The sequence below is a fragment of the Leguminivora glycinivorella genome, chromosome 17 (genome assembly GCF_023078275.1).
Source record: "Leguminivora glycinivorella isolate SPB_JAAS2020 chromosome 17, LegGlyc_1.1, whole genome shotgun sequence".
Taxonomy (NCBI): Eukaryota; Metazoa; Arthropoda; class Insecta; order Lepidoptera; family Tortricidae; genus Leguminivora; species Leguminivora glycinivorella.
Window position 1 is genome coordinate 12,329,179 of NC_062987.1, and position 25,751 is coordinate 12,354,929.

Genomic DNA, 25,751 nt, shown 5'->3' on the forward strand with positions numbered 1-25,751 from the left:
CTTATTTGCCAAGAGTGGCACTGAAGCTTTAGTAGTTTCATGTGTTCTGCCTACCCCTGTATGGGATACAGGCGTGATTGTATGTGTTGTATGTATGTATGTACATAAGCATTAATTATTTGAAATCTAACAACAATTATATTATATGTCTCAAATAATAATGTACCTGAAAAAGTTTTTTTTATTTCAACAACGTAAAACATATCACTGTATTTTAATAAAAAGCAAGCAAATTATTCAATGAAATGTATCAGAAACAGCAACGTAGCCGAAGGGTACGGCTGATTGAAAAATCATCCGCAGGCTTACGTGGAATGGAAAATGTTTAAATACCAATTTATATTCAATTTATAGTGTCAGTACAATATATTGAAAAACGTACTCAGTTTATCAGCATATTAAAAATCGGGTTTACTGTATCTTATTTTTTGCAAAATTCGTTTTACCAAAATTATCTGTTTCGTTGTGGAGGACATAGCTATGGTTTAGCTTTGCGATTTGGTGCGATGCGAAGGGATGAAGGGATGAGTCAAGTCATGTGACAAGAAAGATATTATGAATGAATGTGGATGAAAATAACGGGAGAGAAAAAGTGAGGAATAGGTGGATGGGACTGTGTGAGAGATGATATGAAATTAAAGCGTTAATGATGAGATGACTGGTGATAGATTTGTGAGGAAGACATGCTGCGCCGTTCCCAAGTGACTGAGATAAAAACAAGAGAATGATGATAAGTAATGGAGGACAAATCGAACTTGATGATGAATCGAATTTGATGTAAAAATGTTATAATTATAATTTAATAACAATCAACAAAAAACACGCGTCCAAATGAGTTCGTTGTATACCCAATGTAGGTACATTCGTATTCGTTCGTTGCTCTTTTACTAATGAATTGGCCAATGGTTTTGGGCAATAAACGGAATTCACCTTTTGTGTATAAAAATATAAATTTATCATTTGAAACAAAGCGGCTTACCTATTTTCATGAATCCTCGTATTTTATACTAATTGTATCTATCTACTTCTCTTATAGGGTATTTCGTAAGTTCAAACTAGCAAACTTTGCATTGTGAAAAATTTGGACTGTTCCATTTGAATGAGCGGCATCGTTATACGCTAATCGAGCATACGTTAGGTCCATCTATCTTTTTTTTTTTTTATAAATGGGCTGACTCTTGGCCACAGACTAGCCAAAGGCAAAGACGTGGCCTACGATGGAGTGAGCTCGCCCAGAAGATGCCTGTTCACTCTTGATTTGAAGGTTGCCGGGTTATATGAGCTCGGAAATATAGCCGCCGGCAAGGAATTCCACTCCTTGGCAGTGCGCATAAGAAAAGAAGCGCTTCGTGCGGATTCGTGGAATATCCACCAAGTAAGGATGGAGACCGGCCGTGCGTCTAAGAGTCCGATGGTAGAATGGGGAAGGTGGAATAAGCTCGTGCAGCTCTTGAGCACACTCCCCGAAGTGCAACCTGTAAAACACCGACAGACTAGCGACTTTCCGCCGATGGGCCAAAGACTGATTCTGATCTTAGATTGTCTTCACTGTCCATCAGGTGTGACTAGAGTCAATCGCCGATCAGTCCATAATAAAAAAAAAATAGTGGAAATGTATGAAACAGTCAAATAGTTTTTCCCAATTTCAGCATTAGTTCCATAATTAAAGTTGTTCATTATGACATTTATGACCTCAAAAGTCACTATTCAAAATTTTGCTAGTACTTACAAAATCAGCCTGTATAAAACTCTATGATTGAATGATATATTAGCATTGACACATACAATCGTACATGTAAAGGAGAAAAAAACACCAGGAAATAAATTGCACAGCAACGGCTATGGAGCAGCCTCAGAATGAAAAATAGTCGTCAACGAGTATGAATGGCAAATAGACTGAGCCGGGACGTAATGGCTCAATGTGCGCGGTATCACGGTGCACTAATCTCGTCGGACGACCGCGTGACCGCACTTTGCTATTATTTTGTACTATTTTTAGGGAAAATCAAAAATTTGGTGTAACAAGTCCATTAAGCATATTTTTAAATTAAAGGAAAAATTGAAAAATTCACATGTCCGGCAGTACTCGAACCTGCGACCAACGGCTTTGCCGGAGCCATCCCTATGACCAACTTAGCTAACCATTTTATTTTTCTTTAATTTAAAAATATGTATTATCGCTCACAGATGTTTCTGAAGATAAAAAACTTTACGTCCATTAATGTTAACATTTTTATTTTATTCTGTGTTATTTTTTTCTATAAAAATAAGCTGCCTCGAAATAAATACATACTCAATAACATAGTACGAGTAAATGGATTTAGTTTCTTGTACGAGATTGTTTTATGTTATCGTACTAAAAGAACGGAAACACATACCTCATACATCACTTCAATCGTTTCACATCCCACAAATATCAAACGAACACATGTAAGAGAAAAAACCAACACAAAATTCCAATGCAACTCGACGAACGATTGAAAAATTGCTAGCAGCGAATTTGAATAGGCAAATAGGAGCGTAGGAGGTAATAGCTCAATGTGTGGCGCGATACCGTGGTGCACTAATCTCATCCGCTTCACCGCACTTTTCTATCGCAATTTGTTTTTACTGTACGAGAATTTAGCATCGAGTTATGTCGAAAAACAACCCGTTGATTAGAAGAGTGCATTTTAAGTGTTTATATAAGTAAGTAAACACTTTATTGTACAAGAAAATAATACAACACAAAATATATAAAATAGAAAGTTACAGTACAAAGGCGAACTTATCCCTCTAAGGGATCTCTTAAATAAAATAAATGGGTATTATAGGACATTCTTACACAGATTGATTGAGTTCTACGGTAAGCTCAGAAGGCTTGTGTTGTGGGTACTCAGACAACGACATATATAATATACAAATACTTATATAGGTACATAGAAAACACCCCTGACTCAGGAACAAATATCTGCGCTCATCACACAAATAAATGTCCTTACCGGGATTCGAACCCGGGACCGCGGCTTAGCAGGCAGGGTCGCTACCCGCTAGGCCAGACCGGTCGTCAAAAAATCTCTTCCAGTTAACTTTTGAGCATTTGAGGGAGAGTTTTAGACGGTAGACATCCACATAACACAAAATACAAAAACGGCCCAAAAACCACAAAATAATAACAATACATTTTTCATTCCTTACTCTAACATGCAGTAGGTATATATTAATAAATATATAAATAATCAATAAATGTTTAATATATATATTCCAAAAAATATAATATATTTATTGTAAGTTTCAAGCAGAATAAGATGTTAATCACCAAGTTTCACCTTTGTATTGGTCACTTTCGGTTGTCTTTCGTCTTTTATTTAATTTGATCATTTTTGATTTCTTCAAGGTTTAGCTGGAAGATATCCTATTTAGGGATAAGATCGCCTTTGTACATTTACTTATCTTTTATTTCATTTTAATTATAAATTGAAATAGATATCATACACGAAAGAAACACGACAAGGGTCTTCAGCTTACGCGGCTAACGTCTTTCTTTACTACACTAGACAATCCGCCCGCCGTGATACCCTACACGAAATTTCTCTATTTTCATTTTAATTATTTTTTGTAAACTTGTTTATGTAATAAAGTGACATACATAATGCATACGATGTTTTTGAAATTCGATTTGTTAATAAGGTTTATCACACATTCACATATTTAACACTCAGTCTGCTGTCATGTTGCTTGTATTGAAGTAGGCACAGTTTGGACAAGCCTTCACGGCTCATGTTTCTTCATAACGGTCCATTTTCATTCCCCGCCGAGGTGGGAAAGCGATGGGAAATTCTAATTCCCACCATCTTGCAAATGATTATACTGTTTTTTATTCTTCTTGTCCATTTCGGCAAAATTGTTATTCAGAATTTCGAGTATTAGAACACAAAGGCACAGCTCAAAGCGATTCTAGCGTTGAGTGGCAGCGGGGTGTAGTAGATTGTTGTAGAAACGTTAAGACGCTACAGGAGCGAAAATAAAATGGAAAGGAGCCCCCCTTTCAATTTGGGAATTTTAGTTAAATATACTAGTGTCATTAACTAGATTTATCGAAAAAAATCGTCCATTCAGAACAACTCAGTTAAAAGATATTGCGAAAAAATATCTAAACCGAGGTTCCGCTCTCGACTGTTTCCTACTTCAAAATTTAATCAATCGTAATGAAATTTGAGAATCTGAATAACAATAAAATTATCTGTGTCGAACCGTTTCGTTTTTTTCTTCTTCTAACTGTATTAATGACATAAGGACGGGTAGTCTATTCGCGGCGACATACTCCCGCGGCCATCATGTGCTAGGCCTACAGACCTTTCTTTGCGCCATAATCAATAAGGCCGTTTTTGGAAATTTTTGATGGGCTCTAGCGTCTTAACACAGATAAAAATAATAATAATCTGTGTTGAAAAATCAGTGCTCTATCTTCAAAAACCAGGGAGGAAATAGTTGAGAGCGTTTGTATGGAGAATTGACCCCTCCTGTATCGTCTTAAACCGAAAGGATGCTGACTATGCAGAGAGTGCTATCTAGGTACTGTAAATTTTTTTTTTTTTTATACTACGTCGGTGGCAAACAAGTATACGGCCCGCCTGATGTAAAGCGGTCACCGTAACCTATGGACGCCTGCAACTCAAACAGTGTCACATGCGCGTTGCCACCCCATTAGAAACTTGTACATTCCCTTTTGCTGTGTTAAGTACACAGCAAAAAGGAGTGTACAAGTTCTAAGGAGGGTTCGGGTTGCCGACGACTCAAAGGACAATAAACGGAACAAGTTAGTTCCGTAAGTCCTCCCGTCATCAGCACACCGCACCCCCGTTGAGCTCTGGCAGCCTTACTCACCGACAGGAACACAACACTATGAGTAGGGTCTAGTGCTATTTGGCTGTGGTCTTCTGTAAGGCGGAGGTACTACCCCAGTTGGGCACTGCTCTAGATTCGAGCGAGACGATATCCGCTGTGCTGTGCCCTACCACACAAAGCGGAATATCATTCGCTATGCCCTACCTCCTATACAGACGTAGCACGCTATTGTGATAAACCTGGCAGGCAACTATGGTCGCGCGATAAATGATAAAATATCGGGCCGTCCCTATCGCACTATTTGTAAGTGCGATACGGACGGCCAGATGTTTTATCACTTATAGCGGGACCATACTTGCTGCCAGATCGCGTCGGTGCGTCCCTATCTTACGAATAGTGCTTAGTGGCTTTATCACGCGCCCGTGCTTGCCCGCCTGAGAGCACCGTAGCCGAATGCAAAAATGCTCACGATAATCTCTTTCGTAGCTATCTATCTCTATCGCTCTTGCGTATTGGCGCGACAAAGCCAGACTACATTTCTGCGGCGTTTCGGTGGCGTTTCGCGTCGCAGAAATGCGTTTCGGTTATGGGGCCTGGTACGTGGTGGTTGTTGTATTTCTTTAGTACCAAAACGTAGTGTCGTTGCGTTATTGTTTACCGAGAGAGATTATTGGCAAAAACATTTGACCATAAACTTACCAATGGTTAGTGCCTTTTCTAGATTTTCTAGCTTACAATTAAGTACCTATAATATCAATATCTAAGCGGAAATTATATTTCGTTCATTTCTTGCCGAGTAGGTAGGCTTGGCTTACTGAATAATAAACCTCAGCCGGCCTAGGCAAAGTGATAATTGTTGACGCGACGAGGCGATCGAAATGCACTGGCTCTGTCGCGCCACTAGCCCACTACAGGCACCGTAGCTGAATGGCATTTCTGCGGCGTTTGGTGTCGCTCTGGCTCTGTCGCGCCACTGGCCTACTACAGGCATCGTAGCTGAATGGCATTTCTGCGGCGTTTGGTGTCGCTCTGGCTCCGTCGCGCCAATAGCAACAGCGTTTCGTGAGTGTTTGTGCATTCGGCTACGCACACAGAAAAGCGAAAGAGAGAGGCTAGCTACGATAAGCACGAAGCATAAGCGACTGTGACGTTGGCTAGGTACCCTGGCCCTGACCCGAGGGTAGTTTAGTGCAACTCTCCCACACTTTACTGCGTCGGGGGTAGATAAACGTTACTTTTCATAGTGCTTTTGTTACAATTTAAGTCTTGGCAGGAAATTCGAAACTGGAGTTTTAGAAGCTTTTCGTTTATGGGTTTGAATTACTTATGTCAATTTATTTAAAGTTAAACTTTGAATAGCTAAGCTTCTAATAAATCCTTCAACTAATCCTTAAACTTTGTAAATCCTTCACAGTACTTACTTCACTTATTTGGTATAGCATAATAATTATGTAGGTATGTACATAATTGATTGATTCTTTAAAACATAGTACTGAGACTAGACTTAAATATTGGAGACTCTGAGATTAGTACATATTTTTACTCAAATACAAACGAAAATATAATTATATTTAATTTAATGTCGTAGTCGAGCGTGTAGCGTGTAGTGTAACGTATCAAAGCATATCATCAATAAAAGCAATTAAGAGGAAAAAATAGCAACTACTTAAACATATTAAAACATGTTAAAACCTAAAATTATATAAAAAATGCTAATTAGTCGTTATCTTTATTACTTTTAATTAACTCTGTAATTGTAACACACGGTGGGCTGCAAGATACAGGCCTAGCCTAGTTTGCAGTCCACCGGATATTGCCTGCGTGTAAAACTTTGTGTTTTTATTTAATTAATAAATTTACTTTACTTAAGTAAGTTAACTATTTAATTAATAAATTTACTTTACTTAAGTAAGTTAACTATTTAATTAATAAATTAACTTAACTAAGTATACTTTATATAGACAACAATTTAAAAAAAAAAAAAAAAAACATACATACAGTTCCCGCCAAAGAAAAAGTAAAGACGAATCGCTTGGAAGGTCCTCCAGGCAGGTGGCATCGCTCCGGCTGTAGAATGAGCTCCCTGCCGAGGTGTTCCCGATGAACTACAGTATGGGGTTCTTCAAAAAATGAGTGTATAAGTTTCTATTGGGTCGGCAACGCGCATGTGACACCCCTTGAATTTCAGGCGTCCATAGGTTACGGTGACCGCTTTCCATCAGGCGATTCAGGCGGGCGGTATACCTGTTTGCCACCGACGTGGTATAAAAAAAAGGTACGGTCATGACACTCATGACTGTGATGCGGAGGGATAGTCATGTCATAAGAAAAATGTTACGAATGAATGTGGGAGGACGAAGTGGGACAGTAAAACCGAAGAAAAGGTCTGTGTGAGAGATGATTATGAAACTAATGCGAATGATGAGATGACGAATAGAGAGATATGGAAGAAAAATACATTATGCTAAATGTCCAGGCTCAAGGTAGGTTCGTTAAGTATCTTCAAATGGCCGAACTCCAAAGGCCAAACTGCATTGAATAGGTGCCCCGCGTAAGCGGGCCTCCGTCGATACGTACCTATCGCTTTATAGTTTAATATAAAGTAGGGATGTACCGACTACTGATTTGGCCGACTATGCCGACTACCGACTAGTCGGCGCTCGCTTGGGTGGCCGATTAGTCGGCCGACTAGTCGGCTAGTCGGCCAGAACATAATTTTCGAGTAATTTATGAAAATTTTTAAATTACATTGGTCGTTTTTGGAGCTTTTCATTATTTTTTAAAGGTTCAAAGGTCAATGAGAATATTGATATACAATTTCCATTTTTAACAAACGGTTTGGCTTAAGTGGGTAGGAATCCTGCCTATGAAACCGATAGTCCTTGGTAGGACATTTCTTTCTGTGATTACCGCAGTTGTTCTTTTGACTAACAAATAGGTTCATAACATAATACAACAATATCAGCTGTTAATTTATGTTTGTACTGTTTTTCTATCACTTATAATGTGCCGACTAATCGGCCTTTTTTGTCGATTAGTCGCCGACTAATCGCTGACTACAAATGTGGCCGGATAGTCGGCTTTCCCGACTAGTCGGCGACTAGTCGGTACATCTCTAAAGGTGGCCACTGACGAACCTTCCAAATGGATGCCGTTACAATGGATTCATCTAAATGGAAGGCGTCCAATTATTTAGCACACTGACGATCGATCCATTCCATAAGTCCAGAGGTGTTATTGAAATACCTAAATTTCTACCTAAGCAAGTACCTAGGAAGGCACATGTAAATATTATTATTATATTCGATCAATAGTCTAAAAACTACATACAAAAAATAAGCGACATAAATATTATCGAAACCTCAAAAGTTATCGCAGAATCGCTACTTAGTTTGTAACTTGCCATAAACATGGATGATTACATTGATTACGATACTCTTCTTGTATAGATAAAACGAAGTCTCGGCCTGACATGTTTACCTACTATCGTGTTCGTGTCTTTATTTGGCGGCAGCGCCGTGCAGACTGAATAAAAATGGACGTAGTTTTACACATTCACGGAGCGTTTGGAGTGCGTCTAGATGGCGTGGTGCGCGTTTTGTGTACGTTTCTAGCACTGACGGTCACTCCAAAGTCGCCACGCCGATACGTCCAAATGACGTGGCGTGGTGGATTTCAATCCAAATGGAAATCCACGATCAGGATGCCGTTTAAAAAACATTATACGTTTTTGACATTCACGGGCCGATTTTGGTGGCTCGTCAGTGGCCACCTTAATATAAAGTGTTAAGCCTCCGCCACACGGGCGCGTTTCGAGAGCGTTGCGTCAGCTTAGCGGCACGCGAGCTGAACGCGCGCTGTTTCTGCGCGTTGGCAGAGCGCTCCGCCGGCGTCGCGCCGGCGCATCGCGAGCGGTCCGCCCTCGGAACGCTTGTGCAGTCACACATAACACAGCGCGCGTTGCGATCGGACGGATTTGCGGCATCATGAATTCGAACGTAGAAAGATAAATGCGAAAGTAACTCTGTCTGTCTGTCTGTCTGTCTGTCTGTCTGTCTGTCTGTCTGTCTGTCTGTCTGTCTGTCTGTCTGTCTGTCTGTCTGTCTGTCTGTCTGTCCGTCTGTCTGTCTGTCTGTCTGTTACACTTTCCCGCTTAAACCACGTAACCGATTTTGATGAAATTTGGAACAGACAATCTTTAGACCCTGAGACAGAACATAGGATTATTTTTATTTCGAAAAAAAAAGGGATGAAGGGGTTGAAAAAGAGAGATAGGGATAGCGATAGGGATAGCGATAGCGATAGCGATAGCGATAGCGATAGCGATAGCGATAGCGATAGCGATAGCGATAGCGATAGCGGCACCTCTGGGTCGTCTTCCATCTGAAACTTATGACAGACTGTCTTAGAATAGTGTCTCTAGCACTTGAACAAGGGCATATCTCTCTACTCACGAGTAACTCCACATAAAATTCGACTCTACATAAAATTCGGCTCTACATAAAATTCGGCTCTACATAAATTCGGCTCTACATAAATTCGGCTCTACATAGATTCGGCTCTACATAAATTCGGCTCTACATAAATTCGGCTCTACATATAATTCGGCTCTACATATAATTCGACTCTACATATAATTCGACTCTACATATAATTCGACTCTACATATAATTCGACTCTACATATAATTCGACTCTACATATAATTCGACTCTACATATAATTCGACTCTACATATAATTCGACTGCGATTGCGATTGCGATAGCGATAGCAATAGCGATAGCGATTGCGATAGCGATTGCGATAGCGATTGCGATAGCGATTGCGAATCGCAATCGCAATCGCAATCGCAATCGCTGTCGCTATCGCTGTCGCTGTCGCTGTCGCTGTCGCTGTCGCTGTCGCTGTCGCTGTCGCTATCGCTGTCGCTATCGCTGTCGCTATCGCTATCGCTATCCCTATCGCTATCCCTATCGCTCAGATCATGAGCGGATTGCGCGCGCATCGCGCGCTTCCCGCCAGCGTCCGGCGGGCGACACGCCGGCCGCCTGCGGGCGTCACACCGGCCGCCTGCGGGCGTCACGCCGGCGTGTCGCTCCGCTGACGCGACGCCGACGCTCTCGAAACGCGCCCGTGTGGCGGAGGCTTTAGACCAGTTGCTACTAACCCCCAAGTAAAGTTTCCTCCATCGAAACCTCCATTTTTTTAAAGTTACGTATATCATGAATAAGCTTCACTACGTTCCAGACAGTTTTAATATATAAGTGCCTGCGAGATAGTTCAGATGATAGCCGCAGGAAACAAACTGAAGGCGCCGCGTCGTCGCGGCAGAATGGCGTCTTACGGCACGATTCGAACTTTAGTAACGTCTGTGTTATAAACTCATACCTGTATTGCCAAAAGAGGTAGGCAGAGCACATGAACTGCTCAAGTTTAGGCGTAAAGGGGTTGACAGAAATCGAGATTGTGATATTATATTTCAGTGACAGGTTGCTAGCTTACCGCCTACATCACAATTTTATTGAAACATACCCCATAGTCAACTTCTGTTACACCCACGGGAGAAAATAAAGAGGTGAAATTTTTTACTTGTCACCATACGTTACCTTATTGTACGTCGAACTTACGAGACGTACGGATATCTCGGAGTAAAGTGTGATTTTTGTCAGAAGAAACGTCGCTTTTGATAATAGTATATCCGATCTATTTAGTATTTAATTCTAATATTTGAAATGTATTAAAGTTCGAATCAAGCCGCTAACCTCGTATGCTACGTGGATAGCGAGATAAATCGATAAGACGACAAAGACGTAAACAAGAGAAGATAAACGTATGTAAGTCGAGTACAAACAGATTTATGAAAGACTATTTAAAAAGTTTGTGATTATTTAAGAGCCCAAATTTATAAATAGATTATTGTATGTACAATCTAGGATTTGAAAGAGGCTTAGGAGAGGATAAGGCTACATCTAAGAGGAGAAGCTAAGGCTATCTTAACCTCTCCTAAACCTCGTCCAAATACTAGAAATTCAGCAAATAAATACAAAAAGATATCATTATCAACTTTGCCGCAAACTATCTACAGAAATGTGCCCTATACAAGAATCAATAAAGTTTTCTTATAGAGATATATCTAAAAGAACAATAATAATTGCAAACAAGAGTTCGAAAATGTCAGTTTCAAACTTGTAGTAAGGTTACTAAAGTCTTGAAAACATGTCTCATTTTATTAGTGGAAAACGTAAAATAGTCAACTTTATGTGTCTTTCCAAACTTAGGTACTTGAATATGTGCATAAATAACGTAACTCCTTGGTAGATCTATATTTTGAAAACATATCATTCCTCAGCTACGGTCTGAGTATGAAAAATAAGCAAGAAAAAAATTCGAAACGAGTGGCGATAACTTAAAACACGACTGACATGACCGTTTTGAATCAACACGAGTTCCGAAATTCCTCTTAGCACATGATTCATATATACGACGTTTTTCAGTACATTATGATAATATGACCATTTGAAATTTTGATCTGACGAGAAATATTGGTATATTACTTTGCGAACCACTGCGGGAAGAACATCATAATACTGAAAACAATTAAATTATTAACGTAATACTTTTAGGACCACTTGCACCAACGAAAATGGAGTGTTAACCCGAGGGTTAACCCACCATTTTATATGGAATTTGACAGATGACAGCCCACTAACCCTGAGTTAAGTGATTGGTGCTAGTGGGCCTTAGAGTATGATTTTACAAATTAAAACTATTAGCATGTAGTGCTCTGTATTCGACAATGTATCTGATCTATGCTGACACTAACCTTTGTTGACACTTATTTTGATCCAAACGTATATTTGGCAAATTATAGTAAAATCCATGAAAAAACTTACACAAACAAGTCTAAGTAACATCTTTTTCAAATAGTTAAATACCAGCATTGCTTATTTATACTATTCCGTGACTGAATTTATAAAGTTACTGACGTCGGATAGTCTCTGACGTCACTGCCCTAGATAGTTTTGGAACCTCGCCTATACCAGTATCGACTGCCAGGATTTTCCAAGGTTACGGTTCTTATGCAATCGAATCGTTCCGTGAGTTGTTAAAGACCTAAGCTATAGTCAGACACTCTTGTTATTCGAAAAAATGTCCCCATTTTGGTGCGAATTGTTGACTTATAAAAAAAAAATTAAGCTGTCGGAAGCTCGGCCCGGATCCGGCCCGGTCTAATGTGAGCTATCCTTGATAACGGTCGTTAGGCCATTTATTATATTGAAGACGCGTAAACAAGAGGCTAATCTTTCGCGTTCCGTAGCAGTATTATCTCTCTAAACTACTGCGACAGAGGCAGTTGCGTTGCGTTCGATACGGATCGTTAAAAATTGGCATCCTGTCTACGGAACCAGGAAATACAAATAACGCGGCAGGAAAAAAAAACGCCTTTATACAAATGTCATTATAAGTCTACTTAACGTAAGGCAACAGGAAAAGAAGAAATAATTTTATGCTTCACACTTCCCATGAAATGAATAAAAAATAACCCTCATTTTACCTTCCTGTGGAAACTCGTCTGTACCTATTCCGCCTTAATGCTAATGTGCCGATCATAAATTATGCTGGACGCAGGATTCCGTGAAACATGTTCAGAGAGAAAATATAGCGTTCTTTTTCTCGTTATTATAACGTATTTCATATTTGCTATCATAACGTCCTACTAATATGATATTCGTAAGTTTTTCGCATTCCTCGTTCATTGCGAGCTAATTATATTAGATTATTGGAATAAAGAGAGTAAATAAAGTCTCAGTAATAGGGAACTTAACTGTAGCTAAAATAAAATATTTTATGCCATGCACGAAATAAAGCATCAGATAATTATAAGAAAAACATGAAGTTATTGTTAAATCCAATTTTTATTTAATAAGTCAGGTAGAAATATATAAAGTAACTGAGATGACCGTGACGTCACTCAATTTGATCTCATATTAATATATTAAGAACTGTCATATTCTGACAGTTCTTAAAAGGAAGCTGATTTTAGTAGGAGGCAAGTAGCCTATTCTTCATTTCAAAATAAAGCGAACAACGCTAGATTATAATTGTGCATATCGTCACTGGTTTAAAAAAAATTGTATCTTCGTCTGTCAATGAAAAGAAAATTGTAGTAAATATGTATGAAAACTTTGAGAAGCAGCGTCAGATACGAGATTTTTTCAAAGTAGTGACGATATACATACAAACAGTTTAATATTTGCGATTCCGATTGCGATTAAATGGCGATTTGTGGACTCAAAGGTCGCATTTTTTTTAAATGCCTGCTCTCAAAATGGCTAAAAGGTATTTTTAACCGACTTCAAAAAAGGAGGAGGTTCTCAATTCGACTGAATGTTTTTTTTTTTTTTGTATGTATGTATGTATGTTCCTCGATATCTCCGAGAATTGTGGCCCGATTTTCAAAATTTTTTTTTTGATCGAACGGGTATAACCCCGAGATGGTCCCATTGGCACCAAGTCAGGGTCTGATGATGGGATCCTGGAGAAATCGAGGGAACTCTTCAAATGTTATAGGCACATGTAATGTTTTCAGTGTATTTTTCAAAGGTAAACCAGTATTTACGCCTGATGGTAATAATTTTATGTGGCTGAGCTGATGATGGAAGGTCAACTCCTCAATGGTTAGGAGTTAAAGGATAATTCTTTCACTAGTGTACATGTATTCGGACTGATACATATAATATCAATAGGAACCACTAAAAATCAACAAATAAATAAACTTTTTTAACAAAAATTAAAACCGCCTTCAAAAATAAGCGCGTTACAAAACACGGAGAAACTAAAAAGCAAAAAATAATAAACCTTTGAATTCAGATTTCTTATCGTATTGCAATAATCTAAACATCCAAATTATAAACAAATCAATTATTTTTGGAGTCGGTGCCAGCCTGCGTATGGTTGGGTGGGGCAAACAGGCAATAGCAAGGCGACGAACAGGTCTGGTACCGACTGCAAAAATAATTGATTTGTTTATAATTTGGATGTTTAGATTATTGCAATACGATAAGAAATCTGAATTCAAAGGTTTATTATTTTTTGCTTTTTAGTTTCTCCGTGTTTTGTAACGCGCTTATTTTTGAAGGCGGTTTTATTTTTTGTTAAAAAAGTTTTTCGTTTCCTGTTCCATTTGTCTCCTCGTGCATGTCAACATCTCCGTTAAAATAACTTTCAGACAAATTGCCGCAAAGTCCGCTTTTTTAACACGCTTTTATTAGGTCGTCGTGTATGTAACTATGTATGTAATGGAATCTAAGGAAGCTAATTTAACCATCTTCCAGGAGTCGTAGCGTAATGAAAATTGGCAGCTATATGTAGTTCCGATGACAATACAATAATATGGTACTGTTGAGCTGATCTGATGATGGAGTCGGAAGATATGAACTGGAACTACATGATGGAACATCGTATCATAGCCGTTTTTGGGTTTCTTAGAAAAGTCTTGTAATGAACTTTGACTACAATTAGGTTTCAAGGTCTGATGATGAAGCCGAAGATATGAACTGGAACTACATGATGGAACATCGTATCATAGCTGTTTTTGGGTTTCTTAGAAAAGTCTTGTAATGAACTTTGACTACGATTAGGTTTCAAGGTCTGATGATGGAGCCGGAAGATATGAACTGGAACTACATGATGGAACATCGTATCATAGCTGTTTTTGGGCTTCTTAGAAAAGTCTTGTAATGAACTTTGACTACGATTAGGTTTCAAGGTCTGATGATGGAGCCGGAAGATATGAACTGGAACTACATGATGGAACATCGTATCATAGCTGTTTTTGGGCTTCTTAGAAAAGTCTTGCAATGAACTTTGACTACGATTAGGTTTCAAGGTCTGATGATGGAGCCGGAAGATATGAACTGGAACTACATGATGGAACATCGTATCATAGCTGTTTTTGGGCTTCTTAGAAAAGTCTTGTAATGAACTATGACTACGATTAGGTTTCAAGGCCTGATGATGGTGCCGGAAGATAAGAACAGAAAAAAAGGGGGGGGGGGGGCTCGAGGGGGGAAGCATGAACGAAAGATCAACGTAGTATTTAAAATAAGTTGGGTTGGCGTTTTCTTGTGACCTTTCAGAGCAAACAAAGGGGGGCTCGGGGGGCGAAGCCCCCGCACAAAAGAAAGATAAACGTTGTATTTAAAATAAGTTGGGTTAGGGTTTTCTTGTTCCCTTAAAAGTAACGAAAAGGGGAGCTCGGGGGGCGAAGCCCCCCGCATAAAAGAAAGATTAACGTAGTATTTAAAATAAGTTGGGTTAGCGTTCTCTTGTGACCTTTCAGAGCAAACAAAGGGGGGCTCGGGGGGCGAAGCCCTCCGCATAAAACAAAAATCAACGTTGTATTTAAAATAAGTTGGGTTAAGGTTTTCTTGTGATCTTTAAGAGTAAAGAAAAGGGGGCTCGGGGGCGAAGCCCCCGCATAAAAGAAAGATCAACGTAGTATTTAGAATAAGTTGGGTAAGCATTTTCTTGTGACCTTTAAGAGCAAACAAAGGGGGCTCGGGGGGCGAAGCCCCCCGCATAAAAGAAAGATCAACGTTGTATTTAAAATAAGTTGGGTTAAGGTTTTCTTGTGATCCTTAAGAGCAAAGAAAAGGGGGGCTCGGGGGGCGAAGCCCCCCGCATGAAAGAAAGATCAACGTAGTATTTAAAATAAGTTGGGTTAGCGTTTTCTTGTGACCTTTAAGAGCAAACAAAGGGGGGCTCGGGGGGCGAAGCCCCCGCATAAAAGAAAGATCAAAGTTGTATTTAAAATAAGTTGGTTTAGGGTTTTCTTGTGACCCTTAAGAGTAACGAAAAGGGAGGCTCGGGGGACGAAGCCCCCCGCATAAAAGAAAGATCAACGTAGTATTTAAAATAAGTTGGGTTAGGGTTTTCTTGTGACCCTTAAGAGTAACGAAAAGGGGGGCCCGGGGGGCGAATCCCCCCGCATAAAAGAAAAATCAACGTAGTATTTAAAATAAGTTGGGTTAGCGTTTTCTTGTGACCTTTAAGAGCAAACAAAGGGGGGCTCGGGGGGCAAAGCCCCCCGCATGAAAGAAAGATCAAAGTAGTATTTAAGATAAGTTAGGTTAGCGTTTTCTTGTGACCTTTAAGAGCAAACAAAGGGGGGCTCGGGGGGCGAAGCCCCCCGCACAAAAGAAAGATAAACGTTGTATTTAAAATAAGTTGGGTTAGGGTTTTCTTGTGACCTTTAAGAGCAAACAAAGGGGGGCTCGGGGGGCGAAGCCCCCCGCATAAAAGAAAGATAAACGTTGTATTTAAAATAAGTTGGGTTAAGGTTTTCTTGTGATCCTTAAGAGCAAAGAAAAGGGGGGCTCGGAGGGCGAAGCCCCCCGCATGAAAGAAAGATCAACGTAGTATTTAAAATAAGTTGGGTTAGCGTTTTCTTGTGACCTTTAAGAGCAAACAAAGGGGGCTCGGGGGGCGAAGCCCCCGCATAAAAGAAAGATCAAAGTTGTATTTAAAATAAGTTGGTTTAGGGTTTTTTTGTGACCCTTAAGAGTAACGAAAAGGGGGGCCAGGGGGCGAAGCCCCCCCGCATAAAAGAAAAATCAACGTAGTATTTAAAATAAGTTGGGTTAGCGTTTTCTTGTGACCTTTAAGAGCAAACAAAGGGGGGCTCGGGGGGCGAAGCCCCCCGCATGAAAGAAAGATCAACGTAGTATTTAAGATAAGTTAGGTTAGCGTTTTCTTGTGACCTTTAAGAGCAAAAAAAGGGGGGCTCGGGGGGCGAAGCCCCCGCACAAAAGAAAGATAAACGTTGTATTTAAAATAAGTTGGGTTAGGGTTTTCTTGTGACCTTTAAGAGAAAACAAAGGGGGCTCGGGGGGCCAAGCCCCCCGCATAAAAGAAAGATCAAAGTTGTATTTAAAATAAGTTGGGTTAGCGTTTTCTTGTGACCTATAAGAGCAAACAAAAGGGGGGCTCGGGGGGCGAAGCCCCCGCATGAAAGAAAGATCAACGTTGTATTTAAAATAAGTTGGTTTAGGGTTTTCTTGTGACCCTTAAGAGTAACGAAAAGGGGGACTCGGGGGGCGAAGCCCCCCGCATAAAAGAAAGATCAACGTAGTATTTAAAATAAGTTGGGTTAGGGTTTTCTTGTGACCTTTAAGAGCAAACAAAGGGGGGCTCGGGGGGCGAAGCCCCCCGCATGAAAGAAAGATCAACGTAGTATTTAAGATAAGTTAGGTTAGCGTTTTCTTGTGACCTTTAAGAGCAAACAAAGGGGGGCTCGGGGGGCGAAGCCCCCTGCACAAAAGAAAGATAAACGTTGTATTTAAAATAAGTTGGGTTAGGGTTTTCTTGTTACTCTTAAGAGTAATGAAAAGGGGGGCTCGGGGGGCGAAGCCCCCCGCATAAAATAAAGATCAACGTTGTATTTAAAATAAGTTGGGTTAGCGTTTTCTTGTGACCTTTAAGAGCAAACAAAGGGGGGTTCGGGGGGCGAAGCCCCCGCATGAAAGAAAGATCAACGTTGTATTTAAAATAATTTGGTTTAGGGTTTTCTTGTGATCCTTAAGAGTAAAGATAAGGGGGCTCGGGGGGCGAAGCCCCCGCATGAAAGAAAGATCAACGTAGTACTTAGAATAAGTTGGGTTAGGGTTTTCTTGTTACCCTTAAGAGTAACGAAAAGGGGGGCTCGAGAGCGAAGCCCCCCGTATAAAAGAAAGATCAACGTTGTATTTAAAATAAGTTGGGTTAAGGTTTTCTTGTGATCCTTAAGAGTAAAGATAAGGGGGGCTCGGGGGGCGAAGCCCCCCGCATGAAAGAAAGATCAACGTAGTACTTAGAATAAGTTGGGTTAGGGTTTTCTTGTTACCCTTAAGAGTAACGAAAAGGGGGGCTCGGGGGGCGAAGCCCCCCGCATAAAAGAAAGATCAACGTAGTATTTAAAATAAGTTGGGTTAGCGGTTTCTTGTGACCTTTAAGAGCAAACAAAGGGGGGCTCGGGGGGCGAAGCCCCACGCATAAAAGAAAGATCAACGTTGTACTTAAAATAAGTTGGGTAATGGTTTTTCTGTGACCCTTAAGACCAAATAAAGGGGGGCTCGGCAAAAGAGAAATACTTAAATTTTGTTTGAATTAGTTGAAATGTGACAATATTTTCTAATCGAGTCAAACAAAATCCCACTAGCTGAGAGCTTCAAAACAATGTATGGCGAAAGTATGTCTCTCTAATGTCTTCAAAAAGTCCGCGATGGCACATGTCTATATTGTCTATCTTTTACGGATAACTTACTAGGTATAAACATTTTTATGATAATACCGTAATAAGAAGGTAGCAACTAGTTATTATTAAGTAGCAATTAGCAATAAGTACACGTTAAGCCACAAATGGCATTGTAAAATCCGCCTACTTGAAATAAATTTATGTATAAATGTTAAAAGTATTTCATTATTAATGACTAAAAAGTATAAAATAAATTAATAGTATAAAAAACACTATAAAACACGCTTTTATAAATGCACGTAAAAGCCAAAAATAAATTATGGATCGTTCAAGTTGTCTCTATTTGTGAGCTGAAGTTTAAAAACTATGTGCTTTTAATTATAATATTTGATTGTAAAAGCGTGGGGCGCTGGAACAGGAAAGACTTTCTTGTAAACAAATACTAATCCGAACTTCCTGGCGAATGAAGTTGCATAAGAACATAACGTTTACATATGCCGCCTAAGGGTTACCAAAGAGAACCAAAGATATCTCGTCCACGAACAAGAACTCTGCATCCTGTCACTGTAGACACTTTCCCCTTTTGTACTTTGATTACCGGAAAAAAGCGGCGTTCTAAGTGTCGGTGACTGTCGACTCTCCTCGCTACTAGCTACTAGCGCATATTTTGTCTGAGTTCGACAAACTGGTACCTACTTTGAACACTGACTTTTAATTGATTTGACTGTTTAATGTAGAACCTACTAGTCATAGCAACTCCAGTTAGCGCGTCAATCTGTGTAACCTCCTTCCCGTAACATAGCATAATTTGATTTATCAGCAAGTTATACAAAAAGTCTTTCCTGTTCCAGCGCCCCACGCTTTTACAATCAAATATTATAATTAAAAGCACATAGTTTTTAAACTTCAGCTCACAAATAGAGACAACTTGAACGATCCATAATTTATTTTTGGCTTTTACGTGCATTTATAAAAGCGTGTTTTATAGTGTTTTTTAAACTATTAATTTTTTTAATTTTCACTGCGTTCTCTTTATGGAGAGCCATTGTTTCCATGTGGAGAGCTCTCAGAAATTGGGTGCATTTTTTTTCCGATCTTCTAGTGTACCATGTTTCAGGTGACCAAAATAATTCTCTACCGGAGCGTTACTGAGGCGCTCGGCTTTCAGAAGATTGGTCCACATGGGCAACAATGGTAAATATTTTTTTAACAAAGTATACTCAGTAATTTAGGGTCATAATATGGATTAATGTTGCAGCCATTGTCAGTCGTCGCCACATCGTCAGAAAGGTTTTTAAAAAAATTATAAAATAGATTTTTTTTATAATTGCTTTCCACTTTGGCCTGTTCTAATGGCTGTGCTGAAGGTGAGTTCATTACAACTGTATCAATTCCATCACAAGACACGCCAGTTATGTAGCGCCGTGCATTGGCTACTGCGTCTGTCTCGTATTTTGATTTTAATATAGTAAACACATTTTTCATATAAGTCGCGACGTCCTGAAAATTTGTAAAAAGGTATACTTTAGCCAACATTTCTTTTATTTCTGATTTATTTCGAATGCTTGAGCTGTTGACGTCTTCGGACATGCATTTCATTAAACGTGCCACACAGAGATACGACGGGATATGCTCAAAGTCAGAATGTCGTTCGTCTTGTAAATGTACAAAACAGTAATTTAAATATTGCACTAAAGATAGTTGATTAAAGGCAGAACATGTAGCGTTAATCAGTGCAAAGCTAAAATCCTTCACAACTCCACGCAGGCCAAAATTGTTTCCTTTTACAAAAGACCTTAAAATCGTTCAGCATTTTGAAAATGGTGTTAGTGTCATGGACAGCTGACACCATTGAAAAGGCGGGAAATAATCGTTTATTGCATTTTAATTGGATAATCCCGGAGTATAATAAAATTTTTCGGGTATCTTTAGGATCATGATTGGGATCTCTGACTATGCTCCCGGTGGCATCTCAGAAAAGCATTGTGGGACTTTCTCTTTTCAATGTGTCAACCTGATCAGAGCTGTATAATTTAATATTTAATGGAAGTACACTTCTTTTACAAAATCCTTGTGGTCATTTTGATACGCGAGCAAATCCAGTACATCATTTTCATGCCTGTCTTTGGCTGAAAGGTATTTTTCGTTTCCTGTTCCATTTTTCTCCTCGTTCATGTCGACAACTCCGTTAAAATAACTTTCAGACAAATTGCCGCAAAGTTCGCTTTTTTTAATTTTCATTGCGTTCTCTTTATGGAGAGCCATTGTTTCCATGTGTAGAGCTCTCAGAAATTGGGTGCATTTTTTTTCCGATCTTCTAGTGTCCCATGTTTCAGGTGACCAAAATAATTCTCTACCGGAGCGTTACTGAGGCGCTCGGCTTTCAGAAGATTGGTCCACATGGGCAACAATGGTATATACTTTTTTTAACAAAGTACTCAGTAATTTAGGGTCATAATATGGATTAATGTTGCAGCCATCGTCAGTCGTCACCACATCGTCAGAAAGGTTTTTAAAAAATATATAAAATAGATTTTTTTTATAAATGCTTTCCACTTTGGCCTGTTCTAATGGCTGCGCTGGAGATGAGTCCATTACAACTGTATCAACTCCATCACAAGACACGCCAGTTATGTAGCACCGTGCATTGGCTACTGCGTCTGTCTCGTATTACATAATATAGTAAACACATTTTTCATATAAGTCGCGACGTCCTGAAAATTTGTAAAAGCTTTGCTTTGGTGACATATAATCTGATTGGTTTGTAGGCGTGGCCATAGAAATCTCGCCCAGATTATTTTTCCACATATACTTTAGCCAACATTTCTTTTATTTCTGATTTATTTTGAATGCTTGAGCTGTTGAAGTCTTCGGACATGCATTTCATTAAATGTGCCACACAGAGATACGACGGGAATATTGCACTAAAGATAGTTAATTAAAGGCAGAACATGTAGCGTTAATCAGTGCAAAGCTAAAATCCGTCACAACTCCCACTAAATGCAGGCCAAAATCGTTTCCTTTTACAAAAGACCTTAAAATCGTTCAGCATTTTGAAAATGGTGTGAGTGTCATGGACAGCTGACACCATTGAAAAGGCGGGAAATAATCGTTTATTGCATTTCAATTGGATAATCCCGGAGTACAATAAAATTTTTCGGGTATCTTTAGGATCGTTATTGGGATCTCTGACTATGCTCCCGGTGGCATCCAAGAAAAGCATTGTGGGACCTTCTCTTTTCAATGTGTCAACCTGATCAGAGCTGTATATTTTAATATTTAATGGAAATGACAATTCTTTTACAAATCCTTGTGGTCATTTTGCTACGCGAGCAAATCCAGTACATCATTTTCATGCCTGTCTTTGGCTGAAAGGTATTTTTCGTTTCCTGTTCCATTTTTCTCCTCGTTCATGTCGACAACTCCGTTAAAATAACTTTCAGACAAATTTCCGCAAAGTTCGCTTTTTTTAATTTTCATTGCGTTCTCTTTATGGAGAGCCATTGTTTCCATGTGTAGAGCTCTCAGAAATTGGGTGCATTTTTTTTCCGATCTTTTGGTGTCCCATGTTTCAGGTGACCAAAATAATTCTCTACCGGAGCGTTACTGAGGCGCTCGGCTTTCAGAAGATTGGTCCACATGGGCAACGTAATTTAGGGTCATAATATGGATTAATGTTTCAGCCATCGTCAGTCGTCGCCACATCGTCAGAAAGGTTTTTAAAAAATAATAAAATAGATTTTTTTTATAATTGCTTTCCACTTTGGCCTGTTCTAATGGCTGCGCTGAAGATGAGTCCATTACAACTGTATCAATTCCATCATAATACACGCCAGTTATATAGCGCCGTGCATTGGCTACTGCGTCTGTCTCGTATTACATAATATAGTAAACACATTTTTCATATAAGTCGCGACGTCCTGAAAATTTGTAAAAAGGTATACTTTAGCCAACATTTCCTTTATTTCTGATTTATTTCGAATGCTTGAGCTGTTGACGTCTTCGGACATGCATTTCATTAAACGTGCCACACAGAGATACGACGGGATATGCTAAAAGTCAGAATGTCGTTCGTCTTGTAGATGTACATATAAAACAGTAATTTAAATATTGCACTAAAGATAGTTGATTAAAGGCAGAACATGTATAGCGTTAATCAGTGCAAAGCTAAAGTCCGTCACAACTCCACTAAATGCAGGCCAAAATCCACAAAAGACCTTAAAATCGTTCAGCATTTTGAAAATGGTGTTAGTGTCATGGACAGCTGACACCATTGAAAAGGCGGGAAATAATCGTTTATTGCATTTCAATTGGATAATCCCGGAGTACAATAAAATTTTTCGGGTATCTTTAGGATCATGTATGCTCCCGGTGGCATCCCAGAAAAGCATTGTGGGACTTTCTCTTTTCAATGTGTCAACCTGATCAGAGCTGTATAATTTAATATTTAATGGAAATGACACTTCTTTTACAAAATCCTAGTGGTCATTTTGATACGCGAGCAAATCCAGTACATCATTTTCATGCCTGGCTTTGGCTGAAAGGTATTTTTCGTTTCCTGTTCCATTTGTCTCCTCGTTCAGATAAAATAACTTTCAGACAAATTGCCGCAAAGTTCGCTTTTTTTAATTTTCATTGCGTTCTCTTTATGGAGAGCCATTGTTTCCATGTGGAGAGCTCTCAGAAATTGGGTGCATTTTTTTTCCGATCTTCTAGTGTACCATGTTTCAGGTGACCAAAATAATTCTCTACCGGAGCGTTACTGAGGCGCTCGGCTTTCAGAAGATTGGTCCACATGGGCAACAATGGTAAATAGTTTTTTAACAAAGTACTCAGTAATTTAGGGTCATAATATGGATTAATGTTGCAGCCATCGTCAGTCGTCGCCACATCGTCAGAAAGGTTTTTATAAAATATATAAAATAGATTTTTTTTATAATTGCTTTCCACTTTGGCCTGTTCTAATGGCTGCGCTGAAGATGAGTCCATTACAACTGTATCAATTCCATCATAAGACACGCCAGTTATGTAGCGCCGTGCATTGGCTACTGCGTCTGTCTCGTATTTTGATTTTAATATAGTAAACACATTTTTCATGTAAGTCGCGACGTCCTGAAAATTTGTAAAAAGGTATACTTTAGCCAACATTTCTTTTATTTCTGATTTATTTCGAATGCTTGAGCTGTTGACGTCTTAGGACATGCATTTCATTAAACGTGCCACACAGAGATACGACGGGATATGCTCAAAGTCAGAATGTCGTTCGTCTTGTAAATGTATAAAACAGTAATTTAAATATTGCACTAAAGATAGTTGATTAAAGGCAGAACATGTAGCGTTAATCAGTGCAAAGCTAAAATCCTTCACAACTCCACGCAGGCCAAAATTGTTACCTTTTACAAAAGACCTTAAAATCGTTCAGCATTTTGAAAATGGTGTTAGTGTCATGGACAGCTGACACCATTGAAAAGGCGGGAAATAATCGTTTATTGCATTTCAATTGGATAATCCCGGAGTACAATAAAATTTTTCGGGTATCTTTAGGATCGTGATTGGGATCTCTGACTATGCTCCCGGTGGCATCCAAGAAAAGCATTGTGGGACTTTCTCTTTTCAATGTGTCAACCTGATCAGAGCTGTATAATTTAATATTTAATGGAAATGACAATTCTTTTACAAAATCCTTGTGGTCATTTTGATACGCGAGCAAATCCTACTGGATCATCATTTTCATGCCTGTCTTTGGCTGCAAGAGCTTCTGAACGAATTTTACGTAAAGTAGGGTCAGATTTAACTTTTAGGGAATCCCTCGTAGTAGAGAAACGCTCTTTGTTTAAGTTCAGTAATTGTTTTGTCTTAAGGGCAAACGGCTTTTTATTAATGAGTTCGTTTTTTAAAATGTCTCTTTTGACCCCTCGGACCTTCATTGTCACACCATCGACATGGCAATAATTAATATTTTCGCTGTACGGTAACGCTTTTGTCGTTATGTATATCAATTTTAAATTTTTTGCAGTTGTTGTGGTTACACCAGGCTTTGATCATAATTTTGTTGTTTTTTAAATATTTCACATATATTTTTTGAAAATATTTTGGCAAGTGTTATTTATGGTTTTGTTTATAATTTTCGGAGTATATAAGGGTAATGTTTTTTTTTTCAGCTTTTTACCGTCGAACATTTCACTCCATAAGTCTTCTTCAATTGTTGTAGTGCCTTCTTTTACGTTCGAATGTGATTTTTGTTCAATATGTTCGAACAATGACACATTTTGCGTCCCGGCGGGCAGAAGAATTTCGGTCGTATTGGTACTGGACAAATTTAGGATCGCTCTGGGTATTTAGGAGTTACACAGCGGCGTTCAGCACCCTCTGTATCATTCAAATCTTCTGGAGCGGCGGCAGGCGACGCTGAATGGCAAACAGATTGACAGTACTCTGGCGAAGAAGTGCGCGTGTAACTTTCGTCTTTCACGGATTGATGGTCTGAAGCCTCGAACAGGGACTTTTTGGCAGAATACGGAGAAGACTTTGAAGGGAGGTGGGGAGAAGGCGGAAGAAGAGGGTTTTGTTTTGGTGACATATAATCTGATTGATTTGTAAGCGTAGCCATAGAAATCTCGCCCCGATTATTTTTCCATAATCTGTAAATTTTCAGACGGTTTCTGTACTTGTTTGAAATTTTAAGATATCCGCATATAATCAAATATCTCTCACTATCTCTCGGGGACCATGGATGCTCTTTAATGTTTAAAGCCTGAAGTGCCAGATGAATATATTGTGACCACGACAATATTGACCGAAGTTTCATTTTCGACACGAACAGATTTATTTAACCAGCAAAACTCGTACTTATATAATAAGTACAGCAGAATCCTATAACTAACTAAAACCAAGTAATCTATGCTATAATATCCTAAACTAAACCAACAACATTACAATGTAATCTTATAAAAATAATTACCTATCTAATATTATTATACTGTACTAATTGACACTTATGTATTGCTTATAATTTATACGCAACGTAAATATAAAAAAAACCGGTCAAGTGCGAGTCGGACTCGCTCACCGAGGGTTCCATAGAAACTTTCAATAGTTGAATCATCAAAATGTTATTCATAGAACTCTGATTTGACTAAATCCCTCAAGACTCAATTTTCCCATAACAAGTAATATTTTAATATACAATTTTTATTGTTAGACAACGTCCAAATAAAATCAAGACTATTCGACTTCAATAGTTTACGACTTACGACATGTCGCAAAAACGCTCCTAAACCGACCTCATTATATCAGGAAAAACGCGATGTAGGAAATGAGCGTTCACCTTACAGCTACATCTATCGGCAAATTATGGAAGATGATTTTTATGGAATTCACGCAATAAACAATTTATTGCGTGAACCGATTTTAACAATTTTGCCTCTATTTGAAAGCAGGTAATTTCATTGTTATTTTGTTAAAAAGTACAGGTACAATAAACACCCGCAAGGGTGTTGAAATTCAAAATGTGAATCTGAAAGGTTGTTTATAAATTTAAAAAAAAGTTTTCCCCTCACTAGCTCGGAAACAGGTAGGCTCGGAAACTAGGGAGAGGAAAAGTTTTGTGTTACACTCGGGTGCAAATTTATTTTACTTCTCGTGTGTTAAAAAACTCGCAAGTTCAGGATTCTATTCACGAACCACTCGC